Here is a 20521-nt window from a genome sequence, read left to right as displayed (position 1 = left end):
GAGTTTTTTATCCTAGCCAATCTGACTGGTGTGAGGTGGAATCTCAGAGTTGTTTTGATTTGCATTTTTTTGTATGCCATGGGCTTTGTTTTATAGTATTTATTTCAGTTTTGTAGTATTTATTTATACAAAGGATGTTAAAAGATAAAATTGTTGCATCTTTTCTGTCTTTTTTTGTCATCTATTTATTTATTTTACACTCCAGACTTTATTCCCCTATCCCAGTCCATCCTCCTACTGTTCCACATCCCATACCTCCTCCCGACCCCTGTCTCCTCGAGGATGTCCCCACCCTCCACCCCCCACTCAATCAGACCCATAAATTCCCTGGAGCCTCCTGTCTTTTGAGAATTAGGTGCATCTTCTCTCATTGAACCCAGACCAGACAGTCCTCTGCTGTATATGTGTTGGGGGCCTCATATTAGCTGGTGTATGCTGCCTGTTTGGTGGTCCCATGTTTGAGAGCTCTTGGGGGTCCAGGTTAATTGAGACTGCTGGTCCTTCTACAGTGTTGCCCTCCTCCTCAGGTTCTCCCAGTAAAATATAATTATTAATAATAGGAAATGATCAACATAGATAAGGTTACAACCAAGCAATGGAAAATGGTAATGCTTGAAATCAATGTGGATGGGAAATAAATGGAATTAGACTAATGGCCGTGTCAGTGTCCCAGAGACTCTGATTTACTTCCAGAACTCAGTGAAGGTGAATTTACAAATGAATGAGTGACTTTCCAGAGTAATGGTTGTAAACATTGCATGGAAGGAGCTCTCAGAGCAATCTTAGGATGCTAGAAGTGCAAAGAGTAGCACAGAAAATGAGCCATGCTCAGAGATCAGAATGCCCTGTGGAGGCATTGAATGATGCTTGCTTCATATATTAAAGCACATGATGAGAAGGGCAGCATATGTCAGACTATTCTAATACACTTCTTATAAATAAAAAAAAGTCACAGGTTCTAAATATTCATAATATTTCAAATTATAGAATAATGAATAAATATTTTACTGGTTTTTATTTTTATGTGTTTATATTTGATTATAAGACAAATAAACTTTAGTGAAATTGTTAAGATTCATGGGAAAATTATAATATCCTTAGAAAATTATAATTTTCTCACTTCCTGAAATATACACACATATATTATATGTATATATCTACATGTATATGTATGTAGAAATGTATGTATGTATATATGTGTATATGCACATAGATATATAGGTGTATGTGTATATATGGATGTATGTGAATGTATGTGTATAGGTGTATATGTATAGAGGTATACAAGTGTATTGTGTATATTTGCATAGTGTGTATATACGTATATAGTATATAGGTATATGTGATATGTGCAAGGGTAAGTGTGTAGGTATATAGGTATATATGTATATATGTGTATAGGTGTATATGTATAAATAAACACTCTTTCTCTGTCTCTCTGTCTCTTGGTCTCTCTGTCTCTCCATATATATGCATATACATATGTATATATATGGAGATTAAATTACCCTATATTGGGATGACAAAGACTCTATGAGGAAACAGAGGTTAACAAACAAAAAATCCAGTGCTAGAAGCTCAATACTGGAGTTGTTGACCAGTAAAATAACAGACCCACAAACATTACAGGGTATTGCCAATGTTCTTCGTTATCCTCTAGAAATTGATAGTATGACTCGATGTGTGGAAGATACTAGATATTGAATATGGAACACTGAAGCATGTTCTGACTTGGAAGTTTTATCCTACTTTTCATAATGCTGGGAGTTGCTACGCATGGTACCAGGGGAGAAAAGTAATTATCTCATGAAGGACCACTTCATAAGATGAAACCCACACCTGGCACTCCTATCAGGGGAAAACATGTGAGATAAACAGGCCTTGGGCCCTAGGAGAGAATATACTAATGTTAATCTGCTAAATGGACATCATATCAAACTGGCTCCCAATGACTTTTTATACCCACAGATTAATGCATCTCTCAATCCTGATTATGGAAGCTCTTTTTTGCTATAGATAGTAATTAACACAGAGACTCAACAACTCATACAAGTGCAGAGAATAAGAGACTGTGCAATCCTCAGCCCTAAATAGGCATTTATATTACAATGAGACATTATCCTTCAAGGAGATCACGGTGGAAAGGGGGAACAAAACAAACAAGAGAGGAGTAGGTCTGGGAGGAGATGGGGGAAGATAATCATAATACATTGTATCAATTTTTTAAGGAACCAAAAATGTATTAAAAAGAGGAAAAACGATTTTCTTACTATGCATTATGATGACTTTAAGTTTCCATGCTCATCGTTATTATCCAGTAGTAGTGTACAAAGTAAAGACAAGTTGTATCATTTTCTGTTTGTATCCTTTCTTCTTAATTAAAGCTGGGACTGACTTATATGAGAAATGCAACAACCTCCTTTTCTCTATTCTTATCTCAAACCTAAAGCACTTAATTTAGCTCATATCTGATAAATTCCTCATGAAACCTGGGTCTCAGGAGTTTATTTCACAACTGCACTGTCTTAGTTAGGATTTCTATCACTGCAACAAAACATCACAACCAAAAAGCAAATTGGGGAGAAAAAAGGTTTATTTGTCATAAACATCCATATTGCTGTTCAGTAGTGCAAGAGGTTAGGACAGGAACACCAACAAGGGAAAATCCTGGTGGCAGAAGTTAATCCAAAAGCCATGGATTGGTGCTGCTCACTGGCTTGCTCCCAATGACTTATTCAGTCTGCTTTCTTGTACAACCCAGGACCATCTGCCCAGGGATGACACCACCCACAATGCCCTAAGCCCTTCGCATTGATCACTAATTGAGAAAATGCTGGAACTCGTGGAGTCTTTTCCTCAACTGAGGTTCCTTTCTCTCTGAGGACTCTAGCTTGTATTAAGTTGAAACACAAAATCTTAGCAGGTCTTAAGTTGCCATACTAGTAGGAATATGGAAGGCAGGGTGCTGAGGTTAATTTGAACTGTAGGAGCCTGGCTCAAGAAGTTTTAGAGGAGAAGAATTTTAGTATGTGGCTGTAGTGGCTATTCCTGGTTGTCAGTTTGGCTATATCCGGAATGAACTACAATCCACAATTGGAAGGCTCACCTGTGGTCCTAATGTGGAGGCTGAGAGATACGAGTTTGTGACCTCGATTTTGGCATGGAGACCTTGAGGCATAGTGGCTATGGATCCCAGAAGATTAAGATAGGGAGATCTCTTAGTTCAAGGTCATCTGGGATTAAAGGCATGGTGGCACACACCTTTAATCTCGGCCACACCTTCGCTGGAGACTTATATAAGGACATTGGAAGAAGAAAGTTTTACTCTTTCTCTCTTCTTGTCTGCTTGCCTTGTGGGACTGAGGAACTCTTAGATCCTTGGACTTCCGTTCACAGCTGCTGCTGACCATTGTTGGGAGTTGGACTACAGAGTGTAAGTCATCAACAAGTTCCTTTACTATATAAAGACTATCTATAAGTTCTGTGACTCTAGAGAACCCTGACTAATACAGTGGCCTACAGACTGTACTTTATTTTAGCTAAGAATGTGGCTATTTTTTGCCCTCATTGGAAAAGTCTGCTGAGTTTAAAGTGATGAGTTTAGATTGATTGTATTGACCAAGGAAATCTCAAAACCACTTAGTTCAGACTCTGTCATGTGGTTATTAGTGTTCACTCTAATGAAGATGTATAAATGAAAAGGAGCAAGCTGAGCAAGTAAAACTACAAAACATACAGGTCAGGAGAAAAGGGGCACCAGAAAGTGGAATTGAAGATGCATCCTATGTTTAAGGAGATAAACAAACTAAAGAAGAGCCCTATGTTAAATGGGAGTGATGACTTCAGGGCAAGACCCTACCCAGCTAAGCTTCCAAGGAATTAAGGAAAAGCTTAGAACCAGGTATGGTGGTGGTGCTTTAAGCCCAGGACTCAGAAGGCATAGGCTGGGGTACCTCTAAATTCAAGGGCAGCCTGTTCTACAGAAGAGTCAAGCTTAGGCAATGAAGGAAAACTTTGGAAACAGAAAGTAATGAAGATGTACTTGAATGAGGGGCAATGTTCCAGTTTCAGCAAGCAGCAGAACTTGGCATCTTTGGTCATGTGATTCTGGCTTTAGAGTCAAGGATAGAAGAAAGAAGTTATGGAATCTCCCTTTGTGACTAACAAAAGTCACTGAAGTCTATGTTGGGGGTATCTTTGTATGGAGGCCCAGGAAGGCCAGTGGATGAAGCTCTTAAGATGAAGCCTGGATCACCTTGGAAACCTGACAATGTTGGAGATGCCACAGCCTTGGGATACTTCCCGAGGAAAGTTGCTAAAAGGGAGTGGAAACAGCCCAAAGAGAAAGACATATGTTGCAGTCAACAAAGCTGAAAGGAGTTGGAGATCTGAAGAACACTTTGACGTTACAGTGGAGATGCAGAGTTTGGAGTTTTGCCAGCTGGTTTTAAGTCTTGCATTGGTCCTGGACTTCTTCATTATGCTTACTTCCCTACCTTGTTAGAAGTACATGATCTGCTTTTTGTTTTTGATTTTTCAGGAGATTACACTTTAAGAGATTGCATTAATCTCTGAAGAGACTTTGAACTTTTGACTTTTAAGCAATGCTGAGGATGATATAGCCTCTGGGGGCCTTTGAGGTTGAACTGAAAGCATTTTTGCACTATATTTTGGCTATAAGCCTAGGGGAACTAGGGAGTGGAATGTGGTGGTTTGAATAGAAACGATTCTCATAGACTCTTGAGTTTGAATGTTTAGTCATAGGAAGTAGCACTATTAGGAGGTGTGGCTTTGTTGGAATAGGTGAGGTCTTTTTTGGGGGTCACGTTTCACTGTGGAAGTAGGCTTTGAGGTCTCATATGCTCAAGTGACACCTGGTGTAGTACACAGTCTCATTCTGCTGCCTGTGTATCAAGATGTAGAATTCTCAATTCCATGCATCATGTCTGCCTGCATGCTGCCATGCTCTCCATCATGATGAAAATATACTGAACCTCTGAAACTGTAAGCCAGCACTAATTAAATGATTTCCTTTATAAGAGTTTCTGTGACCATGGTGTCACCTCACAGTGATCAAAAAAAACCTTAACTAAAACTTGAGCTTCACCCATATCAATTCACTTTCCATACACACACACACACACACACACACACACACACACACACACGCACACATACACACACACAGAGAGAGAGAGAGAGAGAGAGAGAGAGAAACATACACATACATACACAGAGAGATACATAAAAATTCACACACACACACACATATACACACACTGGTGTAGGGCTGTAGCCATCATCAATACATTTTTCCAAGGAAATAAGACAAAAGCTATATGCAAGTCAATGAACATAGCAGTGGCCCATCACAGAAGGGTCTATGCGTGCATGTTCTGAGAAAGTTTAGGCTACTGAAAAAATGTTAGCAACATTATTTTTCCAGTCAGCCTTTTGATATCTAAAGTAGAGCTAAAATTTACTTTGAACAGAACTCATGATAAAAATGTCTCCAGAAATTATTAAAGATATTACTTTGTGTTAAACTTAAGTTTCAGTATTGATCACATCAGGGTGCTGCCAATAACTGAACAAAGGTGCAAAATCTAATTGATAAAAAATGTATAGTGCCTTCTTGAAAATTTGTAATGTAATTGGCTTTTCTGGAGTGTTTGTGAGTAGACAGTGTCCAAAGTCTAGTTATGTATGTGTAGCGAGAAGTATTGTAAGAGGAGTAAGTTTATCTTTAGCCAGTGGGCACAGATATTCCATTATTATGGACATTGGACCATTCCTGTCCTGTTCACTAAAGAGTGATATAATCCTATCATATATAGAGTGGGAATATCATAGAAAGTATACTCTAACCAAAGTGTTATTTTCTTGAACTTCTTAGTGAAAACTCTTCTAATTTATCACTTTAGATCTCAGAAATTACTAACTTTGACAACAAAGGCACTGTTTTATGGAGGCTTATGAAGGAAGGAAGCAACAGTTGAAAGTTAAAAGCCAGTCAGCTTTGGAAATATCCCAGACATGATGTGTATCATAAATACTTAATGAGTCTTCAAATAAATGTAAAAGTAAGACTCAATGGTATGATATAAAATATTAAGTTCTTTGTGTTTTATGATGACGTTTATTCAACTTGGCATAATAATAGATCGTTATAAGACTTATAAGACTTTTGTGAGTCAATTTTGCTCATAGATTCCCAAACATTATTATAATATCCATGTATATGCATGGAAAAATGCCCTTGGCACTATATTTCACTTCTAAAACTTTAGAAATGCAATTATTTGCCTACCTAAAAGCTGACAATGTTCTTGCTGCTCCATATAATCTGAATGAAATAATGCCTTCAAAACACAGGAGGACTGACACACGTATGGATCACAGACACTGTGGGAACATGCACAGGACTAAGGCAGACAGATTCCCAGAACCAGGAAAATAAAGCAGACATGAGCTCCCATCCCAAACCAGGGAGCTATCTCCAGTTGACAACTGCTTATGAAAGAAAATTTAGCTTTTACTATGGGAGTCTCACTGGGAATATAAACTGCTCTTGAGGGTAGGCCCATGCATGGTGGTAGATGGCCACCAAAATATGTTATTTTGGGAACTTTTTTGTCTCTTATTGCTTTTGGGGGACATTTTAAAAAAGTTTTGGCTTGTACATTATGATTTCTGATTCTGTGTTTTGATGGGTTTTGCTTTTGTGTATATGTGTGTTTCTTGTGTCTTTTGTTTTGTGTTTTGATTTTTTTATTCTTTTAAAAATTGCTTATTTGTTTTGTAAAGAGAGAGGAAGGAGTGCTGCTGGCTGAGTAGGAAGGTCGTAGGAATCTTCAAGGAGATGGATTTGTAAAACGGACGTGAAGATGTGGTCAAAATAGATTGTGTGTGAAAAAATATTTTCACTAAAAAAGAAAAAGATTCTAGTAAAAGAAAGACACAGAAAGAGAGAGACAGAGACAAAGACAGAGACAGAGACAGAGAATCTGAATCTTTGACATGCCTCATAAATAACATAAAATGAAATACAAACAAGTTCTTCCTAGCATCTTTAGTGTTAGGTCTATCTTTATCTCAAGAAAATACTTGAGCATTTACTGAGGTTGTTTTTCCCCCAAGGAGGATCCTCCACTTCTGAAGCCACAAGTCTAAGTGAGACAGAATAGTATCCTATTTTTACTATTCATGGAATGTTGGTTCCAGTTATCCTGGATACTTTAATCTTCACTCATTGTTTGAAGGATTTAAATAGGTTTCTCAGTATCTACTTTTGTCTGGTGAATTGGTTCACAAATGGCTGAGCAATTTAATTGACACGTCGATTTAACAGCTAAAGCTTTATGAGCCCCACTATATCTTGGCTTTTTTACTGAGTAATTTGATAGTCATTAACGTTTTTGCTTTATTTCAAGGAACAGTTACACCTGTGTAGATACCATTAAGTTAGGGAATCAATCAAGAGTTTGCAGAAGTCCTAAATAAAAGCATAGTTTCAAATGAAAAGCAAACCCACCAAGGAAAGCAACTTCTGGTTGTCATTTAGAGCCCCATACCCCGAAAATTAAACTCAATGAGTAAAGCTTCAAATTACACCATTATTTGAAGACATAAATGCAAAGCCTGGAGGCTGTAAGCTGTGGCTGCCTACAGAGACTGCACTGAGGAAACACAGCTGCCTTCCTGTTTGGAAAGCTGTTTCTTTACCCTCCCCTCTTCTCTCTCTCAAGTTGAACATCTTTCTTGTGCATTACCATCCACACTTGAACTTTTATGAGACCTAGGAGTCTATTTCTGTCCTGTTCTTATAGGAAAACAGCGCAGTCCACCCTCTCCTCTCCTTTTCAGGAGACCCTGGAATCTGAAGTCAGCACAAGCAACAATGAAAGCATGAAGCTTATTTCCACGTTGTTTTCATTTCTGGACTGGGGGGGGGGTGTCATTCAGCAGCTTTCTCCCTGCCTTTAAGTTTAGGTGGCTAACCTAAACGACAGGTTTGGCTTCTGGGATGGACTCGGACTCCACTCGGCTTCTGGTTACCCCCATGGAACTCTTTCTTCTGGGATCTACAGAGCTTGATGACAGGAATGTAAATGTCTTTGTAGTAATAGAGCTTATCTGTACAAAAGCTGGATCACTTCATGTTCTCTACTACCCAAAGCAAAATCTGCTTTTGTTGTTTGTAATATCAAGTAAACATACTCTGAAGCTGGTATACCACATGGTTTAATTGAGATCATATGCTCTTTTATTTTCTCCTTCAGGATTTAAAATACCCTTCCTCTAATTCACAATTTAATTGACTTAGATTTAGGAGCCAATTGTCCAGCATAAGATATGTTCCAAGAAATGTTTAATTTTGTATGTTCTGACACCTCTCACTAAAGCAGAGACTATTGTTCATTAATGTATAGCCAAGTAACTAAATAGATTTTGATGAAAAAAATATATGGCTGATCTGATTTATCTGATGAAGTATAGATACATATGTATATATGTATATACACACATATATACATATATATGTATATGTATTTTAACGAGCAGGAAAAGAAATGTTTCTTCGATAAAACATATCAAGACTAATTTTTGCCAGTTTTTGTAAAGCGTATGTTTCTTCTCCTGAGATTAGTTGAAACAGAGGAAAGGACACAATGAATAATGTTTTCAAAAGTTAATAATCAGCCCTCATTATGCTGCATTCTCCCCAAGGAATCCAGCTGCTGCTGCTTTTTTCCTTCTATTCTCTACACTGACAAAATATATTCATAAAGTAACTTGTCTTTTTCTTTGCCTTTCTCTCTCTGTTTTTCCTCCACCTCCCTTTAACCTATAGGCATAATGATATTGTGACCTGTGTAAAGACTGCCTTTGTATTATTCGAATACTGACTTCTGAGCCCTCATATCTGGTTGCAATCCTTATTCTGAGAATCTCCTGGTTGGTCAATAAAGCTACCTGATGAACCAAAGTCTGAGCAGGGAAGAAAATAGGGCTGGACTTTTTCCTAGCCAGGGGAGGAGGGAGCCAGAGAGAGGAAGAGGGGATTCTCCACCCAGAGAGAGTCCACTAGACTTCATGTGAAAACACTTGACTCACAAAGAGCCAGATGAACACTAAAATGCAAGTATCACTGGAATTTGGGCTGGCGGGTAGCCAGATTAGCTTAAAGGTTTAAAATAGAGTAATACTGTTGTTCCCTTAAAGCTTGATAAATGAATATAATTGGCCAGTCTACTATTTGGGAGCTAGCTGGGTAAGAGGAAAACGGTCACACAATCTTTTTAAACAACACTAGCACTGACACTAATGCTCAGTCCTGACCTTTACTCAGAAGTTGCTTTTCTTTTTCACAAATATACTTTCAAAAACTTTAGAATACAATAGTGTCTGGTCGTCTATTTACTTGTATTCTTACAAGTCATGATATAATAGCTTTGCATATATCTATATTTTTATTAAGACATGCTCATCTTTCTTTTCACATTCATGAAATTTTGGCTGTCCTTGAAGAGTCAGCTTATTATATGAATCATTTAAAATAATTCTTACTTATTCCAAAAGGAATCCATTGAAATGCCAAATGGAATGACATTAAATTATGCAATGCTTTTGGAAGGACTGATGTTTTGTGACAACAAACCCTACCTTGATGCTTACATTTTATTTGAAGTCAATTATGGTTGTGTTTTTTGTCTGTCTGTTTGTTTTTGCAATTTTTTATTGGCTATTTTCTTTATTTACATTTCAAATATTATCCACTTTCCTGGTTTCCCCTCCAGAAAGTCCCTATCCCATGCCCCTACCCCCTGCTTCTATGAGGGTGTTCCCCTACCCACTCACCCACTTCTGCTTCCCCCTGGCATTCCCCTACACTGGGGCATTGAGCCTTCACAGGACCAAAGGTCTCTCCTCCCATTGATCCCTGGCAAGGCCATCCTCTGCTACATATGCAGCTGGAGCCATGGATCCCTCCATGCGTACTCTTTTTGTTGGTGGTTTAGTCCCTGGAAGCTGTGAGGGCATCTGGTTGGTTGATATTGTTATTCTTCCTATGGGGTTGCAAACCCCTTCAGCTCCTTCAGTCCTTTCTCTAACTCCTCCATAGAAGCCTGATATAGCTGTCTCTGTCAAAACCTGACAAATACAGAGGCAGATGCTAGCAGCCAACCATTGGACTGAGCACAGGGTCCTCAATTACATTTTTAATACTGCATATTTTCCACATATATTTTTATGTTTGTTTTATGGTTTGTTTATCTTTGGATCAGGATCAATATAAACATGCATGCATGCTTTTTTTATTCCCAAATAACATGTAATAATTGAAGTGTATAAAAGTAACATCAAAACACTTTTGTGCTTTCACAAGACTCTAAGTGCACTGCAGCAATCCAAAATATTCCAGAATTGATTCAAGTATTAAGAAGTTATATAATAAGAATGAAGTTTAATTCAATGGGTAAAAAGGTTTTCTTTAGATTCTGCTGGATTTTACAAAAGCTATTAATTTTTATTTTATCCATTCATTTGAGCAATTATGTTATTCAGCATATAAGCAAGCTCTTAATTAAGTATTTGAGGTTATAATTATAATTATGTTATCAGTAAATAATTTTTATTCTTTTCAAATATTTACACTTATTAATTTTCATATTTTTTGAGAATATTATACTTGAGGACTATATTTATAGTATTTTCTTCTTTCTCCTCCAACTGCTCCTGCGTCCACCTTGCTCTTTTTCAAATTTATGACCTTTTCTTAAATTTTATGTGTGTATGTGTGTGTGTGTGTTTGTGAACATACACATGCAGACATAAACACATACCCAAACTACTGAGTCCATTTAGTGTTACTTATGTATATACGTGTGTCTAAGGCTGACCTCTGGAGATCGGATAACCTATCACAGACATTGGAGGACACTCAATCTCTCTCTCTCATCAGATATTGATTGTCTGTACCTCTTATCAGGGTTGGACCTTGTAAAGTTTCCTTCGTCCATGTTATTTTTGTATTATTACAAGAGCTAATAATTCTCTAAAATGCTATTAGATAATAGTTGTCATAAGCAAATATTTCTATATATTATTGCCATTTAGTGGTTTTGAAAGAACTTTTCTTTTTTGAAGCCTAAAAACATTTATTGTTTACATTATTTTTATTTTACATTGTATATTATATTACTATAAACATTTACATAACCAAACTTATCATATGTAAGCAACTTCCACCTCTTATTATTTTGTAAGAATTTATTTGGAACTTTGTCAGTGCTTCTCATCTTACAATATAATTGAAAAATTGTAATATATACATTTTTATGAAATACATTTTGAATGGTTTATTTGAATTATGTTTGCTTTTCTAAGATTGATTACTCATAGGTTATTATTCTTTATAATAATACATGGCTATTTTAGATTATCCATTTCATTTATATAATGATCCACATTTGATTTTCAAAATTTCCATGAATATTTAGAAATAAAAGTAAGCTTTCTTGAACTTAGGGAGTATTAGCTCCATGATGTTTTGGTATTAAAGTTACAATGTTTTCATCAATAGATTACAAAAATTTTGATTTTTTTTCTCTATTCTATGGACAATTCAAATAGTGCATGCATTGTAGTTAGGGTTTCTATTTCTATGAAGAGACATCATGACCAAGGCAACTCTTACTATGGCAAACATTTTATTGGGGCTGACTTACAGTTTCAGAGGCTCCATCCATTACCATCATGGCGGGAAGCATGGCAGACATGTTGCTAGAGGACACGAGAGTTCTACACCTTGATCTAAAGGCAGCCAGAAAGAGACTCTTTTGCAGGCAACTAGGAGGAGGCTCCCTCTGCACTAAGTAGAGCTTGAGCGTAAAGACCTCAAAGTCCACTACCCACAGTGACACACTTCCTCCAACAAAGCCACACTTACTGGTATTACCACTTCCTATGGACCAAGCGTATTCAAACTACCACAGGCTGGCTTATAGTTCAGAGATTTAGTCCATTGTTTTCATGGTGGGAAGCATGGCAGCATGCAGGCATGCATGGTGCTGTAGAGATAGCTGAGAGTTCTACATCTGTATCAGGAGGCAGCAGGAAGGGAAAAAGGGCGAGAGAGTAGATACTGAGGCCAGTTGGTCTGTTTGAAACCTCAACACCTAACTCCACAGTGATATACTTCTTTTGATAAGGCCACACCTCCTAATAGTGCCACTCTAGGAGACCAATGGAGGCCATCTTTATTCAAATCACCAGCATGAACTTGAATTTTGCTATATAGTTCTCTCAGTCAAATGTTTTGACAGCTTTGAACTCTAATCACCTTCCTAATATCTCCTTTGCATATTATTGTCTGCCCTTTAAAGCTGATAGCTCAAAGCTTAACATCGGTGGCACGAAATAGAGAACTCCTAAGGTTTCCTTAGAAAACACTGAAAGCATAAAAGATAGAAAAGTTCAAAGATCCACAAGAAAACCATCGGAGAGTTACTCAATCAGCTAACACTGCCGAGAACCTTCCTCAGCATGGGCAGGTGAGTAGCCATCAGAAGAAGCAGGGAAAAGAAGAAGGCAAATGATGGGACAAAAGAGAACTTTTATTGTGCTACTTCCCACAGGAAACACAGAATGAGTGGAGATGGTAACTCCCACCACCCTGTTTTTGATTCACAGATTCATTATGACTCAATTAGGCTTCATTTAAAAATTACACCAAGAAGTAAAGCCAGCGTTTCCTTTGCAGAGTGGTATTTTCAAAACAACTCACACAGGAGTTAGCCCTTAAATATATCCTTCTAAATTTTCAAAAAGCAGCTCCTTTCTGGCCTTACTCCTCCCCCCCCCCCAGCATTATGGAATGTTTTCTTTTGGAAGGGGTACCGCTAGAGGCTGAACTCATTCTTTACCACTAAACTATACCCCAGCCCCTCTTGATGGCTTTTTAATATGGTTGCTAATGTCAGTCATATCCCACATCACTGGGTTTATAATCTAATCTGTGCTTTGGTAGCTGAAACATCTTCCCCATTTTCCTTCCAGGCATGAACTTCTCTCCATCAGGCACTCCTTGTTATTTTGAGTCACCAAAAATCACCCCCCAAAGAGTCAACAAGCTCAGCAGTGGCCTCTTGCTAAAATGCTCCAGTTGTTTCCTATGCAGTCTTTACACATTGCCCTATCATCATCAACATAAAAATCAAATCTGCTGTTGTTTCAGAAAATGAAGCGTATTGAGTGTGCGGTACCACCAGCAGATGAAATAGAGGGCCGTAACCAGATGATAAGGACATTATCAACAAACTCAAAAATAAATTAAGTCAAAACAAATATTGTCAGGAACAGGGCTGGTGGCACGTGTACATGGTGTTCTCCTTCGTCAGCACAGCACAGGGAAACGTGCAAATGCTTCCTGAGCGAGGGCCTCTGCATTCTCAGTCATGAAGCATGAAGCTGACTGTTCTTGCTGATAAGCTCTTGGGCTAGAGGATTTACATTCAAAGCTGACACAAACAACTACATCTACTCCCTACGGTAGGACATGAGCAATTATATTTCAGGCTTCAATTATAATACAATAAAGACCAATAATGCAAGTTCAATGTCTTATCTTCCTTTCCTAAAAGAAGAGAGTTAGTAGTAGTCCTTATAGAGATGTCACACATTTTTTCAGAAAGCAAACAAACAGAACATGCTGGGAAGTTTTTTGGAAAGTGGTAATTTTCATGACGGCAGTAAAAATTATGATATTCTGCTGTAAGTGTAGTTACTGGGATCATTTTGCCTTCTTGCATTTAAAAACGCATTTCTTGCACTTGGTATATATGCCAGAGAGACTTAGCATGTGAAAATATTCGATATGGCGTTCATATACCCTAGTCTATCTTGCACTGGAGACTATGTGACTCAATTTGATAAATGGCGTAACAGCTCATTTAGGCTTAATTGGCTGAAGATTAAAATATACACCCATCTTTTCCTATGATGATACAACCTCAGGGATTATAGAGTGATAACTTATAACTACAAGACTGAAGTCCCTGTTTCTCTTGAAGGAAGTGAGCCCTGTGATCACATCATAATAAAGCATTGTCAGACCAACTCCTAGATTTGCGCTTTGGGTTTTATAGGTTATAGTTGATGGCAAGTTGTGTTCACAAATCTAAACAATACAATGCATGAACCAGGACATCTGCACAGAAATCCACCTCTTCCTTCTCTTACCCCACATCGGATATATTGGAATGGAGAGGGTGTGCAAACATTGACAAACATCTCATAACCCACTCCAGTGAGTGGATCTCTAAGAGAAACACTTGCACACGTCTACATATCCAATGATACTCATAGCTACATTGTTTCAACAGTATACAAAATACTCACTTGGGATAGTGGTCTTTCATGGAAGATTTGATGACTTAAGAGGTAGTATATATTTATATATTATATATGTATATGATGAACTAGCAAAGTATCCTTAAAAAATAACTTAAACTATTCTGTGTAACACAATAAAGTTCTTCATAAATTTAAACAAGCATATGTTCATTTATGTTAATGTACATGTAATATATGGACATATACAAAAGATACAGAAAAATTAAACAGGCTAATGATAATCCTGTGTTTCAGCATGTGATATTGAGCCTGACTTAAGGAGACAGGGGTGGGATAAATGGTAGATAGGTAAATGTTGGCCTTTAATGTTTATATTTTAATTAAGTTATTTGTTTACAGTACATTTTGATCTCAGCTTCCCCTCACTCCTCTCCTTCCAGTTCCTCCATCTCACCTCCCTTTCCTGAATCCCCCCCTCTCAGAAAAGCAATGGCCTCCCATGGATATCAACCACTTTGAGCATCTCAAGTTGCAGTAAGACTAGGCACATCTTCTATTGATGCTAAACAAGACTTAGGGAAAAGGGCAGGCAATGTAGTCAGAGTTAGCCCCTGCTCCTGCTTTAGGAGTCCCACATGAAGACCCAACTGCATAACAGTTACATATGTGCAGTGGGCCTAGGTCTATCCCATGCATTCTCTCTGGTTGGCAGTCCAGTCTCTGTGAGCCTCTATGGGCTCAGATTAGTCGATTCTACAGATTTCCTTGTTGTGTCCTTGACCCGTCTGGCTCCTTCAATCTTTTCCCCTCACCTTCCAGGTCTTTACTTTTAAGACTTTAGCTTTTACTTTAGTTTCTGGGTTTATGAATGAGTTATTACTTTTACGCAAATGGATGGAAAGATAGATAGATAGATAGATAGATAGATAGATAGATAGATAGATAGACATAATACACACATTCATGCATAACATAATATGTATGTGCATACATAGACAGACAGATAAATGAATAGATACAACACAAAAAATTAATGTGTGAACTGAGTACTGAATGGAGTTAATTCAGATCTGGGCCTGAAGTTTAATGGGACAAATCACAGGGATCCTAAACAGATCTTAAAATGACAAGGATAATGGAGCAAAACACTAGACATTGCCCTTGCCTTTGTAACTACTGGGCTACCTGTGTGTAAACAGCCACTATTAGTAGCTTTTGAAACAAGGACAACAAGGGATAAAAAATATGAGTAGTAAGTGATGAAAATGTAAGAATAACTAGATACCACCACAATTCAAGGAAAAATATGTGCTAATTAAGGTCATAGCCTACCACTGGCAGGATAGCCTTCTGGAGCTATATGGAGGGCTCCCTTCATTTGCAGGGCTTCTCCTTCTCTGACCTTGTCTTGGGAGTTCAAAGAACTCCACACCTCTACCTGCAGAATGTCAGGTAGCCCTGGTTAAGATTACAGGTTCAACTTCCTTTCTCCCAGGAAGAACCCATTCAGCTAGCACAAGGTATTTCTTAAAACTTCCCCATGCTAATGAGGCATTTTAGTACCCCCAAGCCTTTAGCCAATGACCTTCCCCTTCACACCCTCCCCCCAAGAGGCATATAATCTCTGAATAAAGTGTATGTACCTACATCCACCCCTAATAAATCCATATGAACTAGCCAGGATCATCTCAGAGAGCTGCTTCATTAAAGATCTGCCATGGGGCAGGCTGTAAAGAGCCATGCCTAAGATTCCTGAAGAACACTTTTCTCCAGCCCCTCTAGTACTTGGCACTCATTCCCAATCACACTAGCTCCTGCTTGTCCCAGGCTCTCAACCTTCCCCTCTCTGCCTGGCGTGTAGACTTCCTGCGGGAAAAGGTGGGCTTCAGACTGTTCCTGACTATACCCACAGCACTCAGGTAACGAGCGAGGAGATCAGGAACTACAGCATTCGTCCCAGGTTCTGCTGTTTCCCCCCAGGTCCAGCATGTATCAGTTTCTGACACCCCCAGTGAGAAACACTAGCTGTAGACTCTCTATTCCAGCCTTTGCTCTGCTTCCTGCCTGCCCATGCGCTGGAGATGTCTGGAAACCTCCGCAGAATAAAGTAAGACAGAAGGAAAACAGATAGACCTACATGGTTACAGGGATTCACATGTGTACCGTTATACCCCTCATGCAATCAGGGGCTAGAACTGACTCAAAACAATTCAATTTTAGGCAGCCTCACCTGCATCCTGTTCCTTATGTCATCCCAACACTACTTCTGCATATTTTACTAACTAGATTTCTGAGCCGGTGGGGCATCTTCAGCAAACCATCCAGCCTGTTTTGTATTCACTTCCCTCATGGTTCTTGGGAGTATTAGCAAAAAAGAATTCTGGGTCTGAAATATATCACTTTTCCAGAAAAATGTTAACTGACTTACAATCTTCGTAGATAAGAAGGAATAAAAAGTTGTTCTGATGCACATTCAGTGATGTTTCAAACATGCTAACCCATCACAGTATAGATTTAAATCTTTAAGAAGTGAACAGTTCACACTGAGGTCAGCCCTGGCCTCACAGTCAACACAGCACTTCCAGAAAGAATGACAATCACAAGAAGGACGTACTTTAGCACCTATCTTCCTTTGCTTTCTATCTATTGCTGTGCTAAAAGCAACACACAAAAGCAATCTGGGGAAGAAAGGGGTATTTCACCTTATAGGTTACAGTTAATTATCTCTGGAAGTCAGGTCAGAAACTCAAGGCAGGACCAGAAAGTAGAAGCATGGAAGAAGGCTGCTTAATGACTTGCTGTCCTTGGCTTGACCAGTCTTCTCATCTATGTAACCCAGGATAACAAGCTCAGGGTGGGTACCACCTACAGTGGGCCGGGCCCTCCCACATCAATCATTAATCAGGAAAATGCCCCAGAGTTGTGACCTCATTTGCATTTGATGAAGGCAGGTTCTCAGTTGAGTTCCTTCTCCCAGGAGTCTATTTTGTGTCAAGTTGTGTCTAGTTTGTGTCAAACTACACAACACAGCCTCACTTCCACTCTTCCCATAAATATGATCTTCTAGAAATGTGGAAAGATGTGTGTGCATATTAATAGTGATACAATAAATATACAAATATAGGTAAATATAAATACACACATACACACACACACACACACACACACACACATATATATATTGGTTACGATGGAAACTAAACATATAGATTAACAATGAGCATGGCTTCTATGAAATAATCAAGGCTCATTTATGTAATATTTTGGGTTTTCAGAGTAATTATTTTGTTCTACTTGGCATTTATAATGAAGGCAATAAATTTTTTTTTTCAGTTTTTCGGCTAGAGTTCCATTAAAACATTTACTAAAATTAGGGAATTTTTAAACCATGAAAGCTGAATTGCATTAATTATCCTTTTCACCCTCAACTGTTTTATAGTGAAATTAAATAATTGATGCAATAATGAAGCGAAGGACATGTCAGACTTCCATAGTTTATAAACTTGCTCAGGAGAGCAACCATGCTACTTTGCTTAGAGTGGCAGTTAGGTTACTCATGTTTATGAAAGAGAGAACCCAATTTCCAGGGGTCAGGAAAGGACTAAGTGGGGTGACTTTGAAACCAGGTTCTGGGTATGCTCCTCTGCTCTTTTGTGAGGAGTGAGAAAACAAAGGTTTTGAAAGAATATTCCTGTGGACAGAAAAGAGATGTTGTTGCAACACCCCCTGAAATAAGGTCATAGCTTAGTCTGCTGAGTGCTCATTGAGATAATTGAAAAAAAAAGGCTTTTCTAAGAGTCAGTTAATGAAATGAAAATGGACTTTTAAGGAAAGAGTGAAAAATACTACTTCCCTTGACCATTCTCTGCTTCGTAACCCAATCCAGGGAAGCCTACTTCTTACCAGACTGGCAGCTCTGCATGCCTTCCCTCAGGTATGCAGAAGCAGACAGTGGTTCGTCCTCACCTCCTTCTTCTGCACCTCCCCTCTCACATCTACACAAAATGCACCAAATCCTTAAGGCCTTGACAGTTTTCAGGGTAATAATAGCAGGGTGCACTGTTGGAACCTTATTCCTGCAGGCAGTGTGAGAAATCCATGAGCAATATGTACCCCAATGTATTACCATGCTTCAGTTCAGTGTGATGTGTTCACAGATAGAAAAGTCCTAGAGATTAATTTAAAAATGACTTCTGATCAAAGCAGAACATACTATATAAAATTCTAAAGATTTGGAAATTAAATAGAAGCCGTGAGCTCTTGTCTCTCGATCCAATCTGTGCCTCTGAGAAGACTTTCTGGCACTTATGAGTGCAAAGAGCAAGCCAAGGTCAGCTTTCCCTTCTGATTGGAAATGCTGGTGCTTCAATTTTCAATGGCAAGGAAGAGAAGTACTGTGATCTAGGGAAAGGCATACCTTCTGAGAGAAAGGGTCAGGAGAAATTAAACACCTGATGCTAACCCAGAGTAGAATGCAGAATGAACTTCGCAGGATTGTTTTCCACTCCCAGGAAAGTACAAGAGACAAGGTCTCTGTGGGGAAAAAAGTAGACTGCCATAAATAAGATCAGACAAATGCAGCAAGGATAGGTTTCCCCAAATCAAAACTTCTAGCCAAGTTACAATTCATACTGTGGGCTGCTGCAAAGACGCTTAATTGATGAAGTCAGTGAACCACATGGAAATGTCAAGTGATTTTAACAGAATAGGGAAGAATGGGACAAAAATCAAAATGTACACCACCAAATGGGTGATGAAGAAGATGGAGATGAAAGCAGAAATATACAAACAAGCAGTTTTCTGAATAATACACTCAATGTTTCCTGAGCAAATTAAAGTCTTATTATATTTTCATTGTGTCTAATCATGATTGCCTCAAATACTCCTATTGGCAAATTAAAAAACAAAAACAAAAAACAAACAACAACAAAACCAGAGAAAAGGCCAGTGTTTCTGAAATTTAACAGTAAAGACAACTATATACCTAACATATTTGTTCTATATGTAATATATACACATATGTATTATATATATATATGTATATATATATAGACACACACATGCACACACAGACATATATATGAAAAAGAAGACAAATATACACATACATAGGCATATACCATACATATATACATATGTACATACACACACACACACACACACACACACACACACACACATATATATATATATGTATGAAAAAAGTAGTTCTCACAGGAGACCCAAGACAGAGTTGGTTGGCTCCAGAATATCTAACTCTCACCACTCTTACCATCAAGAGAAAGGACCATGGGCCAATTTCTAAACTCCCATGATTGCTGCTTTCATGAATCAAGGCAAAAAAATATGTCCTATGTCACCCCCTTTCCCCACAGCAGCCTAAAGAATTCTTTTTCCCTAGCAGTCTCCATCCAGGCCAAGCCTGAATTCTTATCTTCCAGGAAGCAAAGAATTTCAGGATGAGCCAATAGGAAGCAAGGTGCATGTTTTAAATGTAGAAACGAATGTGCTGACAGAGAGGAGTCGGGGAGAGGGAGGAAAGGAGAGAGAGACTGTGGGAGAAAGAGACAGGGAAGGAGGGGAAAGGGAAGGATGGAGGGGGAGCTAAGATAATTGTGGGCTTTGCATGAAAGCATGATGCTTAGATACAATGAGTATATATAGGATTTTGATGATACTCTAAAAGTTACTCCCTTTTAAAAGAAATCACTCAAAAAAATGTAATTTGTAACAATGTCAAAAGCTGAAAAATATTTTCTCCTAAACAAAAGTGTGAGCTGGATTTGTGATGGGTCTTGCTTACGGTTTGGAAACATGGAGCAATGATCAGAGTTAAATATAATTTTGGACCTACGTAAGCATAAAATATTGACAGCCTTTGGCATCTTTTCAAAACCTTTGCTCAAGATCATAGAGTGTCTCATTTAGTAAGGTTTGTTCCTGGACCCTCTCTGCAGAAGAGTCAAGTCAGATCCCCAAAGGATGAGTCACAATTTTTTCTCAAGATTTCCTTCCTATATCTTCATGATTTTTCCATATGTTTCCTGCTTCACATAGACTTGGTGAGTAATCAGAGTATCTAGAATTTGTATATGAACATATTGACAAGAGAGCATAATCAAGGATTCAAATTGTCTGGTACTTATAAAGAATGGACTGTTAT

At 38.3% G+C, this 20521-nt stretch overlaps 1 protein-coding gene across 1 annotated transcript in view; it reads right to left on the bottom strand.

Annotated features, from left to right (window-relative positions):
• Kcnn2 (potassium calcium-activated channel subfamily N member 2) overlaps nt 1-20521 on the bottom strand; it is a 405119-nt gene that overhangs the window by 243166 nt on the left and 141432 nt on the right. The window lies entirely within an intron of this gene.

The sequence above is a fragment of the Mastomys coucha genome, unplaced genomic scaffold (genome assembly GCF_008632895.1).
Source record: "Mastomys coucha isolate ucsf_1 unplaced genomic scaffold, UCSF_Mcou_1 pScaffold13, whole genome shotgun sequence".
Lineage (NCBI taxonomy): Eukaryota > Metazoa > Chordata > Mammalia > Rodentia > Muridae > Mastomys > Mastomys coucha.
The sequence above is the reverse complement of the archived record's forward strand: the minus strand, read 5'-3'. Positions and strand labels throughout refer to the sequence as shown.